The sequence below is a fragment of the Hippopotamus amphibius genome, chromosome 3, assembly GCF_030028045.1.
Source record: "Hippopotamus amphibius kiboko isolate mHipAmp2 chromosome 3, mHipAmp2.hap2, whole genome shotgun sequence".
Lineage (NCBI taxonomy): Eukaryota > Metazoa > Chordata > Mammalia > Artiodactyla > Hippopotamidae > Hippopotamus > Hippopotamus amphibius.
The window spans coordinates 142,258,843-142,280,651 of NC_080188.1; the positions used below are offsets into that span (position 1 = coordinate 142,258,843).

The 21,809-nt window shown below is 38.7% G+C and overlaps 1 protein-coding gene and 1 long non-coding RNA gene across 19 annotated transcripts in view; one reads left to right on the forward strand and one right to left on the reverse strand.

The window, feature by feature from the left end:
• The window catches only part of LOC130850448 (uncharacterized), a 66,072-nt gene extending 64,667 nt beyond the window's left edge, over window positions 1-1,405 (reverse strand). For both annotated transcript variants that reach the window (XR_009052896.1, XR_009052897.1), the window contains exon 1: window positions 1,312-1,405. This is a non-coding gene — a long non-coding RNA (uncharacterized LOC130850448). The remainder of the gene's footprint in view (window positions 1-1,311) is intronic.
• A 167-nt stretch (window positions 1,406-1,572) lies between these two features.
• PRRC2C (proline rich coiled-coil 2C) overlaps window positions 1,573-21,809 on the forward strand; it is a 96,761-nt gene continuing 76,524 nt past the window's right edge. For all 17 annotated transcript variants that reach the window (XM_057729997.1, XM_057729998.1, XM_057729994.1 and 14 more), the window contains exon 1: window positions 1,573-1,711. The gene's annotated coding sequence lies outside the window, so the exon portion shown is untranslated. The remainder of the gene's footprint in view (window positions 1,712-21,809) is intronic.

A 21,809-nucleotide genomic window follows, 5' to 3' on the forward strand; every position in this document is an offset into this window, starting at 1 on the left:
TTCATTATGGCTGGCTTCTCTCTAGCTCTGGCACGTGGGTTCTAGAGCTCAGGACTTAGCTGCCCTGTGGCATGTCCCTGACCAGGGATCGAACCCAAGTCCCCTGCACTGGAAGGCAGATTCTTGGCCACTGGACCACCAGGGATGTCCCTGTTTGTTTCCTTCACTGCACATATCCAAATCTATTGTTTGATCTGCATCACTAGACTGTTTCACTAGGACCAAGATCTTAACTGTTCTTTAGCTTTGTATTTCAGGACCTAGCACATATAGTAGGTGCTCAATAAATGTTTGGTGAGTGAATAAAAATCTCCATTTTACAAAATGAGAAAACAACTTAAGAGATGTTAAGTAACTTACCCATACTACATAATTAATTAATTAATTAATTAGCAGAACTGTTATTCATACTTGTTTGAGTTTTATTTTAAAGCCTAAAAAATATGAACTCCTTTTTGTATCTTAACACAATGCCATATATATTTACACATGCATGCACACTATATATACATATATATGCACTATATCTGTATGCACACACTTCTCATTTGTTTCTCATAACAATTTTATGACTCACAAAAATTTTTTATTACACATTAAAACATTTCCTAATTGTAATATCTGGAAATTACAGAAAGACACGCATAAAATATTTTTTAAATCTGATGGCTCTAAGAAACCTATTGTTAATGTGTTTACCATTATAAACATTTCAGAGTACATTTTTTTAAACATTTATTTATTTGTCTGAGACTGGTCCTAGCTGCAGCATGTGGGATCTAGTTGCCTTATCAGGGCCCGAAATCGCGTGGAGGCCCACCCCCGACCCAGGAGCGCTGAGTCTCAGCCACTGGACCACCAGGGAAGTCCCCAGGGTACATTTTAAAGTCTTTTTTCCTCTATGACTATGCATATACATGTGTTTTTATAGCATACATATGGCATAAGCGTATTATGGCTTAAGCATTTCTCTCGTCCTTAACCATTACTCTGAATTTAATGGCTTCCAAATATTCCGTAATATGGATGTGTCATAATGCATTTACCTCTATTTCTGTATCGATAGACAGGTTTTGGTATGATGAATATTGAGTACTGTGTATCTACATTTCTAGAAAATACCAAGATACGACCAAATATCGTTTAAAGACTGTGCACAGTTTAATTCTGATACACACCGCCAAACTGCTGTTTGAACCAATTCACATACCTAACCAGCCCCTACAAGCGTGCTGACTTCCCTGAGGTATAACAACCTGTAACTGAGGTCTCTTTAAGAGCTCCTGGAGCGATCTCAAACAAAAGCTTTACCCTGCAGCGAGAGCTCTGGTCGTAGGAATTCCCTCCGTCCAGCAAGAGGCGCCGTCGCCTTCCGCCGGGGTTGGGCCGCCACGGAGACCTCACGTGATCCGGCCCTCTCTGCGCCGGGGGGCGGTCTTGCGGGGACTTGCCTTACGTACGCCGCCGCATGACGTCGTACGTAGGGGCTGGCTAGCCGCCATCTTGCTTCTTTTTCTCGCTCGCTATCTCCCTCTCGGGCAGCAGCGAAAGTGCTTTGGCGGTTTGTCCATCCGCAGCTTCGGCTTTCCGGATCCCGTGGTCCTTCCAGCCGCCCCCTACCCCTAGTCTCCCCTCCCCCTTCCCCCTATCAGAGCTCGGCGGAACCCCTCGAAGTGCGCAAACGCATTCAGCTTGACACTCACCCTGGCCGGTAAGGAAAGCGAGGGCGTAGGAGCCGCGATCAAAGCGGGCCCCATCGGGGAGGGCTGGCGTGGGGCGGCCCGGGGCGTGGGAGCGCACCCCGACCCTGGCGCCCAGAGACGGGAGAGCCGCGTGGAGAGGGCCTTGGGCCCGGGCACCCCCTTTTTCTCGTGGGCTGCCATCATCTCTGCTTCTGGGGGAGACTTGGCCTCCTGCTCGGGGAGCGGGAGACCGGAGGCAGACCCGCCCCATGTGGTCCGCAGCGGGAGTTCCGGACCCGTCGGTCTCCTCCCACCCAGGCCCTAGCTCAGGCCTTGCAGGGGGATTACGCGCGTTGCTGGGTAAGCGAAGGGAGTTTCCTTCCCGCGGGATAGGCGGGTGCGTGGTCTCTTTTCCTAGTGTGGGCTTGCGTCCCCCAAACAACTCAAGGGCTCATCTAGGCCCTTTAATGCCTACCTCTTCTTCATGTTTAGTGAGGGTGGAATTTGCAACGAGTAGTGTGCGGGAGAGACCAGGTTAAAGACCGGGCTCGGTGGGAGGCTCTTCGGGGAATCAGGACCAGCCCTACTTCCGCTAGGGACGTGCTGCCCCAACTCCAGAGGCGGGTTCGGATAGTCTTTTCTCACCCTAGGCCTCTCCATCTCCTAACCTGCATGGTGAATCCCACCCTGCAGCTTCCTTTCTTTGAGATAGCATTGGTATTGGTGTTACGATAAAGGCCCCGCTTTAGGACTTAAAGAAAAGGGCTTGGGGGCCAATAGGAACACTGATAAATTCTTCCTTACCTTGAGACGAATGTGTCTAATTCCTTCAAAGGGATGTATATTTGTTTTGACTTCTTCTGAGATTCTTCTGAGGTATCAGACATGCCTGATGTTTGCTGGCTTCTAAGGCTACCCGGATTTCCGCATTGACCGATCTTCAGCCTAGGTCCGTAGATTCATACCTCGTCAGGATACTTGGATTTATACAGTAGGCGGCTATGCTGTAAGATTTTCATTTGGAATGCCCCCAGAAGAATCAGGATTCTTAAGTGCTTGATAGCTTTCTCCCGTAAATAAAAATGATAGGGTGATACTTAAGCGCCCACCAAGCCCAACTCCAGCATTTGTTAAAAGTAGATTTAACCTCCGCTGTTGGTAATTAAGATGCTGCTCTGACTGGAGCCATTTTTAGGTGTGTGTCACAGATGCACTGCAGCATCTTTTCTGGCCCACCTCAAATGCATTGATCCCCTAAAAAAAGGAATAGATTGAATTTGAGTTTTTAGCATATAGTCAACTAGTAATTCTCACCTTTTCCATGATGGAATTTTCAGAATATAGGCTTATTACTTTTACTTGTGTATTTGGGTCTAGTAAGCTTCTGTATGTGGTTGTTTTCCCTCCCCCACTAGTAGACCTTTTACCGTGTACGGAGCACAGAAATAACCTCTTTGCAGACATTCTCTTTGTTAATCCTACAGCAAGCCTTGGAAGGAGGTCCTGTCGTTATCCCCATTTTACAGATGAGGAAGTGAAATCTGAAAAATTAAAGTAGTTCGACCAAGGTCACACGGCAGTTATTGATGGTGCTGTATAGATTCAAAGCCAGATTGTCTAAACCCGTAGGGGATGCTCTAAGCTGTCAGACTGCCTCCCTGTTTATTGTGATTTTGTGGACCATAGTAACTAAATAAGATACAGCATTATTAACCCAGTTTTTGTTTTGCTTGACTCAGTATAGAAACATTGTTGCATATGAAGGTTAAAGTGTTGCAAGGTGTAAAAAATAGATTATAGCTACAGGGGATGGAGTAGAAGCTAATTTTTGTACCCTCTTATGTTTAAAGGCCCAGCTGAGTAAAACTAACTCTGTGGTATGACAGATAATTTAAAAATTTTTATATCTGCCCTATAATATTGATAACATATTTCCTGTAAAATATCTGTAAAATGGAGATGATGATAACTGTAACTCTGAAAGGCTTGCTGTAGGATTATCATAGATAATGTATGTAAAGAGCTTATTACTGTGCTCAATATGTAGTAAAAGGTCAACTGGTAGAGGATAGAGAATGGCAGAATACTTGTAGAAGGAAATACTCTGTTCCAAGCAGTGGGTAACCTGTATATTCTCAGAATGGAGTATACTTTCTTTGGGAACTTAAGAATTAGTTCTTCTTTCCTCTTTTTTTTTTATGTTCTAGAATCAGTACCCCTGGGATCAGTATATTGGGCATAGCTGAAAATACAGAAGTTCTGGCTCATTCCAATCCCTGTCTACCCTCTACCCCTACCCCATCCACCCTCCTTACTGGTAAAGTGTCTTTGAAGATTATATTATGTCCTCCCCTCCCTCTGAGTGGTTTCCTCCCTCCCCCATCCCCCAAACACCACTTCAGTTTGTAAGTCAGTTGAGTAACGTGTTTCAGATGCTGTTTATGCCATATTTGTGTAAGGCAAGGATTGATCATTGATAAAATGATAACACAAATTGGTATAGAACCCTATTCTTACCGTGAAGGAGATCCAAAAGTTGTCATGACTGAGTCATGACTAGTATACTTTCAGTAAAGCGAGATTTTGTCACCTTATGAATAGGCTAACACAATGAAAGTTTATCTGAGTCTATGTTAACTGTTGCTTAGAAGTGTTGAGAGTTAATAAGTTAGTTTTGAGTCATACCATTTAAAAATTAATCAATAATGCCATTGATGCATCAGTCAGGACATCTTTTTGGGTAATAGTGTTCTTTAGAGAGGGTAACTTTAGTAAATTTTTTATTGTATGTGTGTCCTTTCCTCCCCCCCTCCCCCAAGGGCTAAATATAGTCTGACCTTTTTGCCAGTTATATTTCTAGTCATTATTTTGCTCTAATGCCTGTCATGTTTTTGGGCCTGTGTGTGCACATATTTGCTGGCAAATCAGAACAAGGGCTATTACTGAGTTTAAACAGTTGTCTAGTCGGCAGACAAAAACTTTTATGTGGTTAGTCTATAGCTAGAGTTGAACATAAGATAGCAATGGAATTATTACTGTCAATGTAATATACTCAGCCATATGTGATGCTGCTAGGTGCTCTACATTAAAGAAGAGTAGGACATTTGTGGAGCACATCTAGTATTAAAAAAACACTATTGGGTATTATTTACGTAACATTATCTAGTAGTTTTCTATTTGCTTGTCTGTCTTCTGATATTATTCTGTTTTCCTTTACTAGACTGTTTCCGTGCTCTTATCACTGTACAGTGTTGGCATATACCTAGAGTTTGTTATATGTTATTGAATGAACGAGATTAGGAAACATAAAGATTAGACCCACAACTAAGGTTCAGCTGACAAATACCTTAGCAGAGCAAAAGAATACCCCATCATTTTCCCCCCTTTATTTACCTATTAGGATAGTATCAGATGCTTTCAGATAGTTTGTGTTTATGTACTGTATATTGTGGTATTTATTTACATCAGGTTATCCGTCCTAGTTTTTAGATTTATTCAACAAGCATTTCAGATTCTTTTAATTCTGTAAAGCACAGTGCATCAGAGGAAAATGGCTTTTGGTTACTACTGCCAAGATGTTCAGTCTTAAGGATTAATATTAAAAGTTAAGGGCTTCCTAGGTGGCGCAGTGGTTAAGAATCCACCTGCCAATGCAGAGGACATGGGTTCGATCCCTGCTCCAGGAAGATCCCACATGCCGTGGAGCAACTAAGCCCATGCGCCAAAAAAAAAAAAAAAAAGTTAAGTGATCTTTGGATTCATACCAGAAGATAAAAAATAAAGATATACAGGCAGGTAATGGAAATTTGGGGTAGAAAATTCATAAATGGAAAATTGTCTATAGTATAAGTCAAGTGCCCAGTTGATTACAAGTAAAGGCATGATGACCAGGAGAGACTAAGAAAAGTTGTAATTATTAATATTCAGTGAGCACTTACCATGCCAGGCACTGAGCTAAGAACACTTTGAGGATTATTTCTTTCCTTCCATACAGTAAGCCTAGAATGTGGATTATTTTTTTCCCATTACACAACTAGAAAACTGGGATTTAAAGAGATTTAGTAATTTGTTCAAAGTTACTTAGGTAGTAAGTGAGATTCAAATCATTGACCCAGAGCCTGAGTGCTTAACTTTTATACTACATGGATTTCCCAGTGGCCAGTGTTTCTCAAACTTTAGTGATTCACAATTTTTGCTTTATCTTCAAGCCATGTCAACATTTTTCTTTAATGCAGCTTCTAGCTTTTAATTAAGTGAATTTACAAGAAAAATTTACACGATTATTTGGTGTTAGAGGTTTTTTCCCCCAACCTGTGTTTAAAATAAACATGTAAATTTAAATATTCCTCTGTGGACCACTTAAAATCATCTAATATACCATCAGTAGTCACTTGTATTCCACCCTTTGGGACATAACTGCTATAAGAAATGAATACTGCATAGGATCAGGCAGCAGTTGGAATTAATGAAGGCCAGAAGTGATGAAATAGAATAGATTCATCAAACAGGAAATGGCAGCATTACAGGAGTAGAGATATAAATTAGATCCTTAACTACATACTTGAGACAGCCATTTGCAGAATGAACTGCAAAGTGGAGTGGGTTCATTTAGACAGAGAACTGTAACAGGATGTCTGAGACAATCTGTGGCAAGAGAAGGAGAACAAGAATGAATGAATCTGTTTTAAGAGAAGAAGTTGTGTAATAGGAACAGTTTTAAAATAGTACAAGTTGTCCAAAAGAGTGCTCTGGCACTCACCTTATAGAGTAAGTGGTAGACACACAGCTTTACATTGCTGGGATAGTAATTTATAGCATAGAAGACTTGATAGCTACATTTCTTTCCTGATTGTTAAGGCTTTCTTGGTCCCAGAAACTTAATTCACATATTTCAGTTTCTGAGAACTGCATGAGCTCTTTTATCGTTTTGATTAGAACTCCAACAGATTTATTTATATTACACTTTGTTTTTAAAAATGACAATTTTTAATGCTTTTGCTGTAATGCTATTTGTAGTAGAGGCATTCAACATATGGTGATATTCTTAGCTTAACTATTATAGCAGTAGATCATCTTAAAAATATTGGGTGTCACTCTAACTTTTTTTTACTTAAATTTATTTTTTATTGAAATGTGGTTGATTTACAATGTCATATTAGTTTCAGATGTACAGCAGAATGACTGAGTTATACACATACATATTCTTCTTCAGATTTTTTTCCATTCTAGATTGTTACAAGATGGTGACTATTGTTCCCTGTGCTATACAGTAGGTCCTTGTTGTTTTCTCTTTTATATGTAGTAGTGTGTATCTGTTAATCCCAAACTCCTAATTTATCCACCCCCCCCCGCCCTTTCCTCATTGATAACCATGTTTGTTTTCTATGTCTGAGTCTATTTCTGTTTTGTAAATCAGTTCATTTGTATCATTTTTTTTAAGATTCCACATGTAAGTGATATCATATGATATTTGTCTTTCTCTGACTTACTTCACTTAGTATGATAGTCCATCCATGTTGCTGCAAGTAAAGTTATGTCACTCTGACTTTGGAATTACTAAGTGATTATATATAACAGCTTGCAATGGAAGTTAGAAGTTGACCAGTTCAACCTCTCACTCAAAGCAGGTTACCTTTTAAAGTATTTTTGATAAAGGCTTATCTTGCTTTTGCTGGAATGTATCTGGTGCCCAGGAAGACACTGTAGTCAGCCTTTAACATTCATATTTTAAGATTTTCTAAATTTCCAAATATTTAAACACCATAATAGCATTCAAACCTCTTCACTTTCTCTTGGCTTCCATCATCTACAATCAGGATTTGGCTTTCTTTTCAGAGCTCTTTTTTTCACAAATAAACAGTTATATATCTCTTCATAAGAGTTATTGTTTCTCTAAAAAACAAAAACTCTGGGGATGGAACAGAAGGAGAGATAGGGAGGGATGTCTAAGTATTTTCTAGAAGCACCCTTCTCTCACATACCTCATGGCATTAGATATAAATTTTGTGCCTCAGCAAAATTACATATTACTTCATTTCACAGCTCTTTGGGTAATGGTGAAATGCTTGGCTAATGGTGAAAGTAACTTATTCCCAGCTATGGATAAACTGAACAGTTAGGAAGTTTTTCTTTTGTATCCAGTTTAGGTTGTTTTTAATGTTTGTCTTAAGACTAGATTTAAGCGTAATACTCTAAACAGTGTGATAAACACAAGATTCGGTAGAACTGTCACAATTCCAGATTTGTGCATTAGATTTCTATTACAGTAGCAGTTTTTATAAAGCAGTGCTATCACACTACTAGCTGTCACTAACTGTCTTGTTTCATATGAATAGGCTGGGTCTATGTTTATGAAATTCAGTTCTTGAAGTATGATTATATAATTATTTATTTTTAAATCCAATTTAATTCTACCAAGCATTCAAAGACCTTTTTAAATCCTGAAGTCATTAAGTGCATTGTTACTCTTTCAGATGTATGTGTCATATGTGGTGTCTTTCCAGGTCTTTATTAAAGACAAAAGACTTTGAAAAGTACAGGGTCCAGTATATTAGTTTTTCTGGCTACATTACTTCATGTTATCTGTTCTTTGAATATGAAATAATTTTCAGCCTCAAATATTCTATGATTCTCATTTGTCTTGTATTTAGGGAGGAGTGTGTAAAGACTAGTACTTTGATTAATGTGTTTAAAGTCAAGTGAGGGGGTGGAGTTAATCAAAGTAAACTTTTTTAAAAAAAATAAATTTATTTATTTATTTATTGGCTGTGTTGGATCTTTGTTCTTACGCACAGGCTTTCTCTAGTTGAGGAGAGTGGGGGCTGCTCTTTATTGTGGTGCACAAGCTTCTCATTGCAGTGGCTTTTCTTGTTGTGGAGCACAGGCTCTAGGCGCAGGCTTCAGTAGTTGTGGTGCATGGGCTCAATAGTTGTGACTCACAGGCTCTAGAGCACAGGCTTAGTAGTTGTGGCACACGAGCTTAGTTGCTCCGTGGCATGTGGGATCTTCCTGGACCAGGGCTCAAACTTGTGTCCTCTGCATTGGCAGGTGTATTCTTAACCACTGCACCACCAGGGAAGCCCAAAAGTAAACTTTTTAGAAAGGTAATATTTTACAACATTATAAACCAATTGTACTCCAATAAAAATTAACTTAAAAATTTTTTTTAAAAAGGATAATATTTTGTGAATGCTTATTGACCTGGAACTCGGAGGAGTGAGGTGAAATCTTCACTTTTTTATTTTAAATGGAAAATTTAGTTAAAATTCGAGTGATAAAGAAGCTGTTGTTTTCTGAAGTTAATACATCAATCTCCTCTATGTTTGTTAGCTCCAACTACCATGAGAAAATACCATAGGCAAGATGGCTTAAACAACAGAAATTTATTTATCACAGTTCTGGAGGCTGGAAGTCCAAGCTCAGTTGCCAGTGTAGTCGGGTTCTGGTGACATCTCCCTGGCTTGCACAGGGCTGAATGTCTTCTAGCTGAGTCCTTACATGGCTGAGAGAGAGCTCTGATGTCTCTTCCTCTTATAAGAGTATTAATCCCATTATGAGGCCCCACCCTCATCACCTCACTTAACCCTAATTACCTCTCAAAGGTCCCAGCTCCAAATACCTTATATTACATTGGTAGTTAGGGCTTCAACATGTGAGTTTTGAGGGGACACAATTCATTTCATAGTAACCTCCCCTTCTACAGTCTATAGTATGTTGATTCTTATGCTTTTTACATTATTATACTTCAAAATGATGTTTCTGCAACAGTTGGAATACATTTGTTAATTGAGATGTTACTGTTTTATTGCTTTAATTTTTTATCCTTGATATTCAACTCTATTGTAATACATAGGTTTTGATAATAAAAACTTGTATCTTTTAAAATCTCTTAACCTCAAATGACGTTATTTATTAGTATATATTTTAAAGGTTTGACGCTTATGTCTTCTATAATGAAAATTGAGTTCTGATTTTATTTTTTTTTAATATTTATTTATTTATTTTGACTGCACCGGATCTTTAGTTGTGGCGTGCGGGATCTTTAGTTGAGGCATGCGTGTGGGATCGCGTTGTCCCACCAGGGATCGAGTTGTCCCACCAGGGATCGAACCCGGGCTCACTGCATTGGGAGCATCCATTGGACTACCAGGGAAGTTCTGAGTTCTGATTTTCATATCATAAGGAATCTTGGTTACTGGCTTTGACAGTAATCTTGACTCCATCACTTCCTAGCCATAAGAGTTTTACTTCTCTAAGGTTGTTTCTTCATTAGTAAGTTTTGGTGAGACTTTGAGCTTTTCTTATTTCCAATCTGATATTTTTACATTCTACATCTCTAGAGCTCAGATTTAAAATAAAAATTTGGCTTCAAGAGACATTACCAAAATAGAATGTATAGAACTTGGATCCCTCTTTATGTTAGAAATGGGAGAAATAAATATCAAAGATTACTCAGGGTTTTAAACTAGATGTTAGGAAAATGGTTATGGTGAAATTGGGGAGAAGAACATGTTTAGGAAAGCAGATAAGCTTTTAAACTTTGGGGGGGGATAATGTTAATCTCACAGAAATGTAAAAATAGTACAGAGAATTTCCATATTCGTTCATCTGTATTCTCTGATTGTTAATAGTCTGTATTTGTTTTACCATTCTCTGTGTGTACATGTACATATGCACACAGTCATGCATATTACGTGTTCTTGACTTTTAATGCCTTAGTGTAAACCCTGTCATCACCTGAAACCTTACATTCAAATCACAAACCCCTGTGCCTCCACTTTTCTCAGATAGTACATTTTCTCCTGTTGTTTTTATTAAATGAACAAAACAATCCATAATGAGCTTTACTCCTCAAGCATTCAATAAACACTGTTGTTAGAGCTTTTATTCAATCTTTTTGATATTTCCAGTTCCTTCTATTCCCGTCTTTATTCTTTTCCAAGTTCTCTTACTTTACTCTGGTTTAGACTTCCCATGAAATGTGAATCTAACCATACTCCTGGCAGTATTCTCATCTCCCTTGCTTTTTTTTACACCTGTCTGGCACAACTCTAATTTCTTATTCAGTCTAGCTGCTTTGTGCCTCCTGCTACACCCCACTCCTAGACATGCTGTTGGACATTGTTAAGTCTTCAAATGGCACAGTCTTGGGAATACTGTATATCCCTGGCTTCCAGCTTCTACTCAGGTTTCAGTGCTGCTTGTCAGTGCCTCATTTGACTAGTTGACTCTTTTCCTCCCAGTTCTTTGCAAATCTTTTCCAGCATTCTCAAATCTCCACTCAGTTGATGATATCAGCATGTCTCTTTTTCATTTGTTCCTAGTAGTGCCTGTTAATATAGTAGGCACTGGGTAAAGATTTTTTTGCGCGGATGGCAGAATTAAACATTTTTAGTTTGTAGTTCTGTCAAGAAATTTAAGTGGAGATGTTTTGTTCTATATGTATTAAAAATGAATGTCTAAAGATTGTAGCTTGAAGGAAGGATTTGGTTGGGAATTATTTTTACTGAAGCAGTGAACAGTAGATGAGGTGGCCAAAGAGGAAGAGCACATAGAGGAGAGAGCTGACAAAAGCAGTTAATATTTATGCAGAGGGATAGGGAAAAAATGAGGCAGGTGTCAGAGTCACAGAAACCAATGAAAATGGTTTACACAGAGAAGCTCTTTATTTTTATATTTGTATGTGATACTTGAGTATTAATAAGTTAGTATATTGTCTTCCTTTATTCAATAAAACATTTGTTGAATGTGCCCAGCACACTCATCTGGAAATGGCTGCAGTTTCTTTTTAATGTTAACAATTTAAATGAGTGGGACATTGTGCTGTTTCCCAGAGGAACTAAACAATCACCATAAGAATAAGGAGGAAAGAGAGGTAAACAGAGCTTGGATACTTAGAAGCCCTTGGAGGCCAGAAAGATTATGATTCTGTCATTTAATTGAATTTTGCAAGTTGGTGATTTTGATTTTGGTGATTTGGAGGCTCTCCCCTCCCCAAATATACCAGATTTTAAATATCACTTAAAATAATATTTTTGGTATTGAATACTTTTAAATCCTTTTGTAATTGTAAATAAGTCACCTTATAATCTTATAATTTTTGGTGCCGAAGGAATTTTAGAGATGGTACCTAATCTCCTCTTGATGTGGAAATAAATCCCTTACAGATTTTTTTTCCCCACAAATTTTCAGCCTGTAATACCTATCCTTTTATGAAAACCACCTTTTTGTTACCACTGTTCCATTATTTCATTTCAAAAAGTTGATGTTTATATTATGGTAATCTGCTTCCTTCTAAATTTCCCTTAGACCTTTTGGAAACAGTCTATTTGTTTTAAAAGCACTGGCTTCCTCCCCCCCCCCCCCTCGTTTCTTTCATCTTAAAGGCAACATGTATTGGTTGTTTGAAATTTGGAAAATGTAGATGCATGTTTTGCTACATCTCATTTCAGTGAAAAAAGTGCTAGTTTCTTAACCAGCATTGCTCAGAGTCTCATAGAACCTTGAATTTAGAGAGATGTTTACTTTCCCTTTCCTTAAACAGTGAAAGAGGGTGTGTTAGTGAAAAAGCTTTGTTTTTGCTAACTGACCCTCAGCCCTTAATGATTTAGATTTTTAGGTACATAGTAGACAGGGTAGTTATATATATATATTATATATACATATATTTTTTTGCCGTGCAGCTTGTGGGATCTCAGTTCCCCAACCAGAAATTGAACCCAGGCCTTGGCAGCGAAATCCCAGAATCCTAACCACTAGGTCACCAGGGAACTCCCTAAAAAATATTCTTAGTAGCATACAAATAATAAAAGCTTTCAAAATTAAAAGTGATACAAGTAGAGGATATAGTTCCTTTGGTCTCTTATAACTGTGCCATGTGTTTTTTTGAAATCAGAAGCTGGCAGGTTTGAAGAGAAAGAGTTTCAGGGGTTTTTGAATTACTAATTTATGTAAATTGTACTCTTTTGTTATGTAAGGTGTGGGTCTGCTGAATGCAGCCATGCATTTACTCAGCAATTGAGATTTTTTTTGGATTATTTTTCCTTCCTTTGGCTCTTCTTGGCATTTAGAACAAACTCAAGGGTAATACTCTTTATCCTAGCTTAAGAGGTTCTGCAAAATTTGACTTTTGTCTACCCTGACTTCCTCTCATGCCTTGTTTCCAAGATCAAAATTGGTGTGTTTTTCCTGTGGTTCCCAATCATGACTGCACTTTAGGGACACTTGGGGAGCTTTTTAAAGAATGCTGTTGCCAGATCCAGCCCCAGAAATTCTGATTTAACTGGTCTGGCAATGGGGCCTCGACATATAATATCTTTTACAATCTTCCTGGTTAAGTCTGTGCAGGCTGAGTTGAGAACCACTGATTGATTTTCTTAACTCATGTACCCTTTTCATAGAAGTCTTCCAGACTTTCACCATCCTGTCTAAAGTCTCTTTCCTCTCTTTGCTGTCCTTTTACCCAATTGAGTTTTTTCATATCCATATTTTCATTTACTTGTTTATTGTTTGTTAAAAGTTCCATGAAAACAGGGAGGGGGGCTATCATTTGTCTTTTCATGGTATATCCTAACATCTATAACAACATTTGGCAGTTTATTAGTTCTCAACACATTTGTTCTATAGCTGTTGTTGAATGAATATTGTCACTACAGCAATACTTTCAGAAGGCTTGTTGTTTCTGTGTAACCTATAGAGGATTGCTTTGCTAAATGGTATTTCGGAGACTATACTAATTACTCCAGCAGGCTTTAAGCAAATGTAGGTTTCCTTATTTAAGGTTTTAGTATCCAAGGGCAAGAGCACACAAGAGAGAAGATAGGTTGTTCTTTGGAAACAGTGTTATACACGTGGGTTAGGTACCAGGAGCCAGTGCTCAAAAGGAAGAGGTATTTTTCATTATTACACTTGCAAGCACCTTTCATGATACGAGGAAGAATAATGACAATGGTGTTAATAAGCTCAATGAATGTTCACTTAAAGTAGGTTTGTGTGTGTATTTGGAGATTACTTTTTTCTGATTTTTATTTGTTGTATAAACCACAGATCAGGCAGATCAGAAGTCAAATGAACTCACCAACTACTTTTGTTTATCTGTAGTTTTTGATAACATTCTTGCATATTTTAGATATTTGTAATGCCAGTGAGGATAGATTTTTTTAAATTTATTTTTATTTAATCATAAACCATACATTTTTGCATTTTTCTGGTCTGGAAACTGATTTTTTTTTATTTCAAGTCATTGCATGAAACATTTGTTCTTTATTATCTTCTGTTACAAAATCAGAGTGCACTTATTTAAAAAATTTTTTTTTTTTTTAATAAATTTGCTTATTTATTGGCTGTGTTGGGTCTTCATTGCTGCATGCGGGCTTTAGTTGCAGTGGGTTCTCTTGTGGTGCACGGGCTCTAGGCTCGTGGGCTTCAGTAGTTGTGGTGTGTGGGCTCAGTAGTTGCGGTGTGTGGGCTCAGTAGTTATGGTGCGTGGGCTCAGTAGTTGTGGTGCGTGGGCTCAGTAGTTGTGGTGAAGGGGCTTAGTTACTCCGCAGCATGTGGGATCTTCCCCGACCAGGGATTAAACCCATGTGTCCTGCATTGGATTCTTAACCACTGCACCACCAGGGAAGTCCCTATTGTTTAGATTTAGATGCTGCAGTATATATAACAAAGTCACAGTCCCTTATGATCAGCAGTGTCTACTGCAGATAATTTGTGGTATGATTTTGTAGACTTTTTCATACTCGACATGTGTATTTTATTTTTCTTACTTAGCATGTGTTATTTTTAAAAATCATGTGGTACTATACTTTTTTACTTTGTATCTTGAACATCTTTCTGTACTTTCTGTACATCTGTCTTTATCTTAAACTAAACATGGCTAAAACAGAACTCTTGATTTCCCCTCTTCCCCCATCTTCCCTAAATCTGGTCTTCCCCACCTCACTTAATGTCCAGTTTTTCAGGTTCAAGACCCAGATTGTCCTTGATTGCTCTTTCCTAGCCTCCCATATCTGGTCTCCATTTTTCAGCCACAGCCCATCATCTTCTGCCTAGTCTGTGGCTATCTGTGATATCTTCACATTCCACCCTTTGCCCCCTGCAATCCATTCTCCACATTGTGGCCAGAATTTACATATATATAATATATATATATATATATTTTTTTTTTTGGCTGCTCTGAGAGGCTTGCAGGATCTCAGTACCCTGACCAGGAATTGAACGTGGGCCGTGGCAGTGAAAGCACCGAATCCTAACCTCTGGACCACCAGAGAACTCTCAGACTGATGTTCTTAAAACAAAAGACAAGCCTTTGCTCAGAATTCAGGGTTTTCCCATTGTTTCAAAGATAAAATTTTAAATCCTGATAGGCCCACCTCATCCAGCCTTCTTTCTCTCCTTCAGCTCTTCCTTTCTTACTAGCTTCTGCTTCACCAGCTTTTATATTTTTGAACGTGGTTAGCATATCAGGGCCAGAGGGCCTTTGTGTTTTCTTCAGCCTTGAAGCTGTGTGCTTCCTCTTTAGACCCAAGTCAGAAGTGCTCTCCTCAGAGAGGCTTGTAGTGATCACCTAATCTAAAGTAGTTCCACCCTGTCTTACTTTCTCACGTTGTCCTATTTGGTTTCATTTATGGTGTTTGTCTGAAATGATTTTATTTACCTATTATTTGAATCACCAAACTAGAAGGTAAGACCCCTGAGAGCAGATTCTTCTCTCTTATATCTCCAGTCTACAGAATAGTAGGTGTTACATAGCCATAGTATACACATAGTGGGTATTCAGTAACTGTGTCAAAATATGGATCACTTCATGACTGACAGGTTATAAATTATATCACATACCATATTGTAGTGAATATCCTTATGTGTATGTGTATTTTGCACACATGTTAGTATTTTTTCAGGATAGATTCTTAGACTGTTTTAAGCTACGCTTCTGGGTTCTAAACTGTTCTTAGCTCCCAGGTCTTACAAAACAGGCCACAGGCTGGATTTGGCCATAGGCCTTAGTTTGCCAAGGCCTACCTTTAGTTCATTGTAAATGGCATGTGGATTGTCTCTGTTTAATGTCAGAATTCTCTTTGTGGAATCACCTGGGCTAGATGCTTTTTGGGGGTGGACAGCTTTTGGACAGCTTTTTTTTTCTTCTATTGTTTTTACCTGTTTATTTTGAGCCAAATCTGGTAATTTCTGTTTTCCTAGAAAACCCTTATTTCAGAGCCTTCTCTTCATCTGTGTATTTTAAATTATCTTTCTCATTGTTAGTGTTAACTTAAAAAGCAGAGTGATTCAGCTCACTTATATATTTTTTCCCTGAGTCAGCTCTTGAATTTATCAGTTATTATCATTCTGATTTTTATTTTCTGCCTTTTTTGGGTAACTTTTAATTAATTAATTAATTAATTAATTGGCTGTGTTGGGTCTTTGTTGCTGTGTGCGGGCTTCTCATTGCAGTGGCTTCTTTTGTTGCAAAGTGCGGGCTTCAGTAGTTGTGGCATGCAGGCTCAGTAGTTGTGGCTCACGGACTCTAGAGCACAGGCTCAGTAGTTGTGGCGCACGGGCTTAGTTGCTCCTCAGCATATGGGATCTTCTGGACCACAGCTCAAACCCGTGTCCCCTACATTGGCAGGTGGATTCTTAACCTCTGAGACACCGGGAAAGTGCTGGGTAACTTTTAAAACTTATTATTTTGTCTGGTAACCGAAGTACTTAAGTGCATTCCTTTGAATTAGGTGATTGTATGCTACATGGTTTAATAAGAGCAGTGTTTTTCATTTCCAATTGGTTTTCTTCTACATTTCTAGTTTTGTCTGTTGGTTAACTTTGTAGCACACAAGAGTCTTAAACTGCTTTCTTATCAACCTCAGGAACAAAAAACGGTTTGTAGATTCTTTGCTTATGTATTCTGACTTTTTTTTTCCTGCTCCAGTATTAGCTCTATTATTACATTGTTCTTCATTATTCCTTGTCAGATCTACTGATTTCTCCAGTTTCATACCTTGCCAGCCTGTTTCCCTCCCTGCCCTCTTCCTTTGTATAAATTAAAAACACTACTGTATATCTCCTATACTCTTAATATTCTTCTTTACTTCTGACATTTCTGGTCACCATGTGAAGAGAGTGGGGTTCCCTACACCAAGCAATTAGATTCTCCAGCCACTGTCTGAGTGTCCAAAATTTTAACTCAATTCTGATCTGACTACCTGGAGATAGCATCACATCCCAAAGATTAATAAGAGTTCAGTCCAACAAGACTGTCACCCTGCCAGTGGAAAGTCCAGATTGTTACCCATGCTTCTGGCTGAGTGGCTGGCTGTAAATCAGGCTTGATTAATTTGCTAGAGCACTTCACAGAACTCAGGAAAACAATTTACTTACTAGATCACCAGTGTATTACAAAGATATTAAAGGATAGGAGTGAATGAAAAGATATACAGGGCAAGGTCCAGAAGAGTCCCGAGCACATGAGTTTTTGTCCCTGTGTAGTTAGTTTATGGTGCTCCATCCTCCAGGAAGTGTTCCCAACCTTAGTGGAGGCATGAATGATTCAATCATGCCGCTGGTGATTAATTCAACCTCCAGCTCCTCTCCTCTCCTTGGAGGAAAGCGGGATGGTGTTGAAAGTTCCAGCCCTCTAATCACAGGGTTGATTCCCCTGGCAACCAGCCCCCACCCCTAGAGGCCTTCCTGGAGTCACTACATTAACATATACTCAGGTGTGGTTGTAAGGGGCTTGTTATAAATAACGAAAGACATCTTTATTTTTTCGTTTAGGAAATTCCAAGGGTGCCAGGAGTGGGGATGAAGACCAAGTATAATTTTCTTATAAATCACAATGTCATACCTTGCAGTCTACACTCACAATAAATTTGTGTAAATATCTGTAATAACTTTATTTCTAATCCCTTGATTATCATGGTCTCTTCCTTAATGTGTCCTAATAGATTTGTATGGTAATACTCTTGTTTGCTTAGAATTTTGGGGTCCTTGATCTTTTAAAAATATTTTTATTGACACATAACAAACCGCACATTCTTAAAGTGTAGTATCTGATGTTTTGTATATATACATCCTGAAATTCTTACCACAACTAAGATAATGAACATATCAACAAAAATTTCCTTCTGTTCCACCCCGTTCCCATCCATAGGCAATCACTGATCTGCTTCCCATACCATACATACATTTGCATTTTGTAGTGTCGGCAGAAAAAAAAGCATAACCTAAAAGTTGAGAATTACATTTTATTTGGTGGAGGAAACTGAAGACTTAAGCCTGAAAGTTAGCCTCTCAGGTAGCTCTTAGGGATTAGTCTGAAGGGGGAGGAGCCAGGATATGTAGAAGTTTTGCAACAAAACCTAGGTAGTTGGAACATCAAAAAATTACTCTTAAAGAACCAAGGGCTTCCTTGGTGGCGCAGTGGTTAAGAATCTGCCTGCCAATGCAGGGGGCACGGGTTCTATTCCTGGGCCGGGAAGATCCCACATGCCGAGAGAAGCCACTGCAATGAGAAGCCCACGCACTGAAACGAAGGGTAGCCACTGCTCACGCACCCCCCAACTAGAGAAAGCCCGCATGCAGCCACAAAGACCCAACACAGCCAATAATAATAAATACACACACATAAATAAATAATAAATCTTTTTAAAAAAATAAAGAAAACCAGGCATCACAAGTTAATGAATTTTGTGCTTTTCTGTGTGGGAAGATGGGAAGATGCAGGGGTCTGGGCTCATTGAAATCATTCCTTTGATATGCACCCTAGCTACCTAGGGCTGGTATCCTCCTTTTCTCCATCCTGAATTCCCTCAGGGTGCACAGTTGCCTGTGGCTGCTGACATGATGGCAACAACATCCTTTGTCTTCTGATATGGGAGGCAACATTTTTCATCCACCGTTGAATTCTATATATAGTGTATGTGTTGGGAGTCTAGTTTCTTTCCTTCAGCATAATCATTTTGAGATTTATCCAAGTTGTTACATTTATCAGTAGCTCATTCTTTTTTATTGCTTGGGTATTCATTCCATTTATGTATATACCACAATATGGTTATCCAGTCACCTGTTGTTGAACAGTTGGGTTGTTTCTAGTGCTTGCCTATTGCAGATAAAGCTATGAACCAGAGTACAGGTGTAAGTCTTCATATAGACATATATTTTCATTTCTCTTGTAAGAACATTGGGAGTGGAATTGGGATTGTATGGTTGTTGGGTGTTTTTTCCTGAGAAGCTGCCAGACTGTTTTCTCAAGTGGTTATAACATTTTACATTCCCATGAGCAGGCTATGAGTGTTCCAATTCTTCCACCTTCTTATCAACACTTGGTATAATTTTTCCATAGTTTTAGCCAATACAGTAGAAGTATGGAGGTATCTTACTGTGGTGTAGATTTGCATTTCCCAAATACTAATGATGCTGAAAAGTTGAACATCCTTACACACATTTGCCACCTGTGTACCTCTGGTAAAGTGTCAAATCCTGTGCCCTCTAAAAATAATTGAGTTGTATGTTGTATTATTGAGTTCTGAGAGAGTTTTGTACATATTCCGGATAAAAGTGTTTCATCAGATATATGATCTACACATGTTTTTCCCCAAATAGTAGCTGTCTTTTCATTTTCAGCTTTCAAAAGGCAAAAGTCCGATTTAGAAATTTCATCTTTTATGGATTGTGGACACACCCCTCCCCTCCCCTCACTCCACAAAGCTTGTGGGGTCTTAGTTCCCCAACCAGGGATTGAAACCATGCCCTTGGCAGTGAAAGCTCGGAGTCCTAATCACTGGACCGCCAGGGAATTCCCTGTGGATTGTGCTTTTAATGTACTAAGAAGTCTTTTTTTGTTTGGTTTTTTGTTGTTGTTTTCTCAATATATTTATTTATTTGGTTGTGCTGGGTCTATAGTTGTGGCAGGCAGGCTCCTGAGTTGCTGCTCGCCAGCTCCTTGGTTGCAGCACGTGGGCTCCTTAGTTGCAGCATGTGGGCTCACGTGGGCTCCTTAGTTGCGGCATGCGTGTGGGATCTAGTTCACAGGGATCAAACCCAGGCCCCCTGTACTGGAAGTGCAGAGTCTTATCTACTGTGCCGCCAGGGAAGTTCCTCTAAGAAGTCTTTATATAACCCAGGGTTGCAAAGATTTTCTCCTGTTTTCTCTAGAAGTTTTATAGTGTCAGCTTTTACATTTTGTCTGTGGTCCTTTCTTAAAAATTTGAGATGTTATTAACATATGATATTGTGTAAGTTTAAGATTTATTTTGGTGCATTTATATATTCTATTGTGATTACCACTGTAGTAGTAGCTTAAACCTCCATACGTCACATGCATAATTATCATTTTTTGTGTGTGGTGACATTTAAGATCTTAGTGGCTTCAAAATACATATACAGTATTGTTGGCTATAGTCATAATGCTGTACATTAGCTCTCCAGAACTTATCCCATCTTCTAACTGCAAGTTTGTACCCTTTGCTATGGTCCCTTTGCAAATTTGTACCATTTTGCATTGTTTTGTATGTTTTTCTTCTTTTTTAAAAAAAAATTTTACTTATTTATTTATTTGGCTGTGCCAGGTTTTAGTTGCGGCCTGCAAGATCTTCGTTGTGATGTGTGGGATCTTTAGTTGCAGCACGTGGCATCTAGTTCCCTAACCAGGGATTGAACCTGGGCCCCCTGCATTGGGAACACAGAGTCTTATCTACCGGACCACTGGGGAAGTCCTGAGTATTGCATATTCTTCTATTTCTAGACCCTGTTCTGTTGATCTATTTTACACTGTTATTACAGTGTCTTCATTGCTGCTTTATAAGTCTTGAAATCGGGTGACATTGACCCTCCAACATTACTTTTCTTTTTGAAGTTCTTTTGCTTATTGTAAAAAAAATTCATTTTGAGGTTTTGTTTGGGATTACTTTGAATCTATAGATAAATTTGGCAACAATTGACATCTTGATATTGGGATTTTGACCCACAGACATGGCCTATCTTCATTTATCTAGGTCTTTAATGTTTTGTAGTTTTCAGTAAAGAAATACTGCACAATTTTTGTCAGATATATCCCTAAGTATTTCCTATTTTTAATTGCTATTAAAAGTTGTACTTTAATTTCTGATTATTTGTTGCTACTATGCACTGATATAATTGATTTTTGTATATTAATCTTGTATGCAGCCTTGCTAAACTCTCTTCTTGGTTCTAGTGGCTTTTAATAGACTTCATCAGATTTTCTATATATACGAGGGTGAGTCAAAAATAATCCACACTCAGGCTGCAGAACTTATTTTCATTAACTTTAAGAAAAGACAAATGCATCATTTTTCAACATAATCTTGCTTTTCAATACACTTTGTCCATCTGTCAACAAGCTTTCGTTTTCAATACACTTTGTCCATCTGTCAACAAGCTTTCGTATTCCGTCATTAAAGAATGTTTTAGGCTGAGCTGCAAGCCACAAATGTGCCTCTGTCTTCAACACTTCAAAACGAACTTTTTGTAGTGTCGACAGTGTGGGCAGAAGTTTGCGGACACTGGCTTCAGCTCTTCAATAAGCATCTCACTGTAACGAGCACTGTGGATTTGTGAACCTATTTTCTGATAATGCTCCAATACTCTCCCTTGAGAATTCCAGAAAACTGTAAGCATCAATTTTTCAGCTGATGGTTGACTTTGGAACTTTTTCTTGGTCAGCGATTGAGGATATTTCCATTCCATACTCTGCTGTTTACTCTCAGGCTCGTAGTGATGAATCCATGTGTTGTCACCAGTAATGATTCTCTTTAAGAAACTTTCATTTTCCTTAGAGTATCGGTCCAAATTTTGTTTGCAGATATCCAAGCGCTTTTGTTTGTGCTCTTCAGTGAGTTGTTTCTGTACCCATCTCGCACAAACTTTTTGAAACCTAAATCTGTCATGGATTACTTCATTTTGAGGTGTTAAAGCATCCTCCCTCTAATCCTAATCTTGCTTCATCAGACTTTCACCTGTTTGGTCCCCTGAAAGCAGCCCTATGAGAACAAAGATTCACTTCTGATGAAGTGAGGACAGTGGTGCATTAGTGGCTCACAGCTTAGCCTAAAACATTTTTTAACAAAATAACGAAAGCTTGTTGACAGATGGGCAGAGTATATTGAAAGCAAG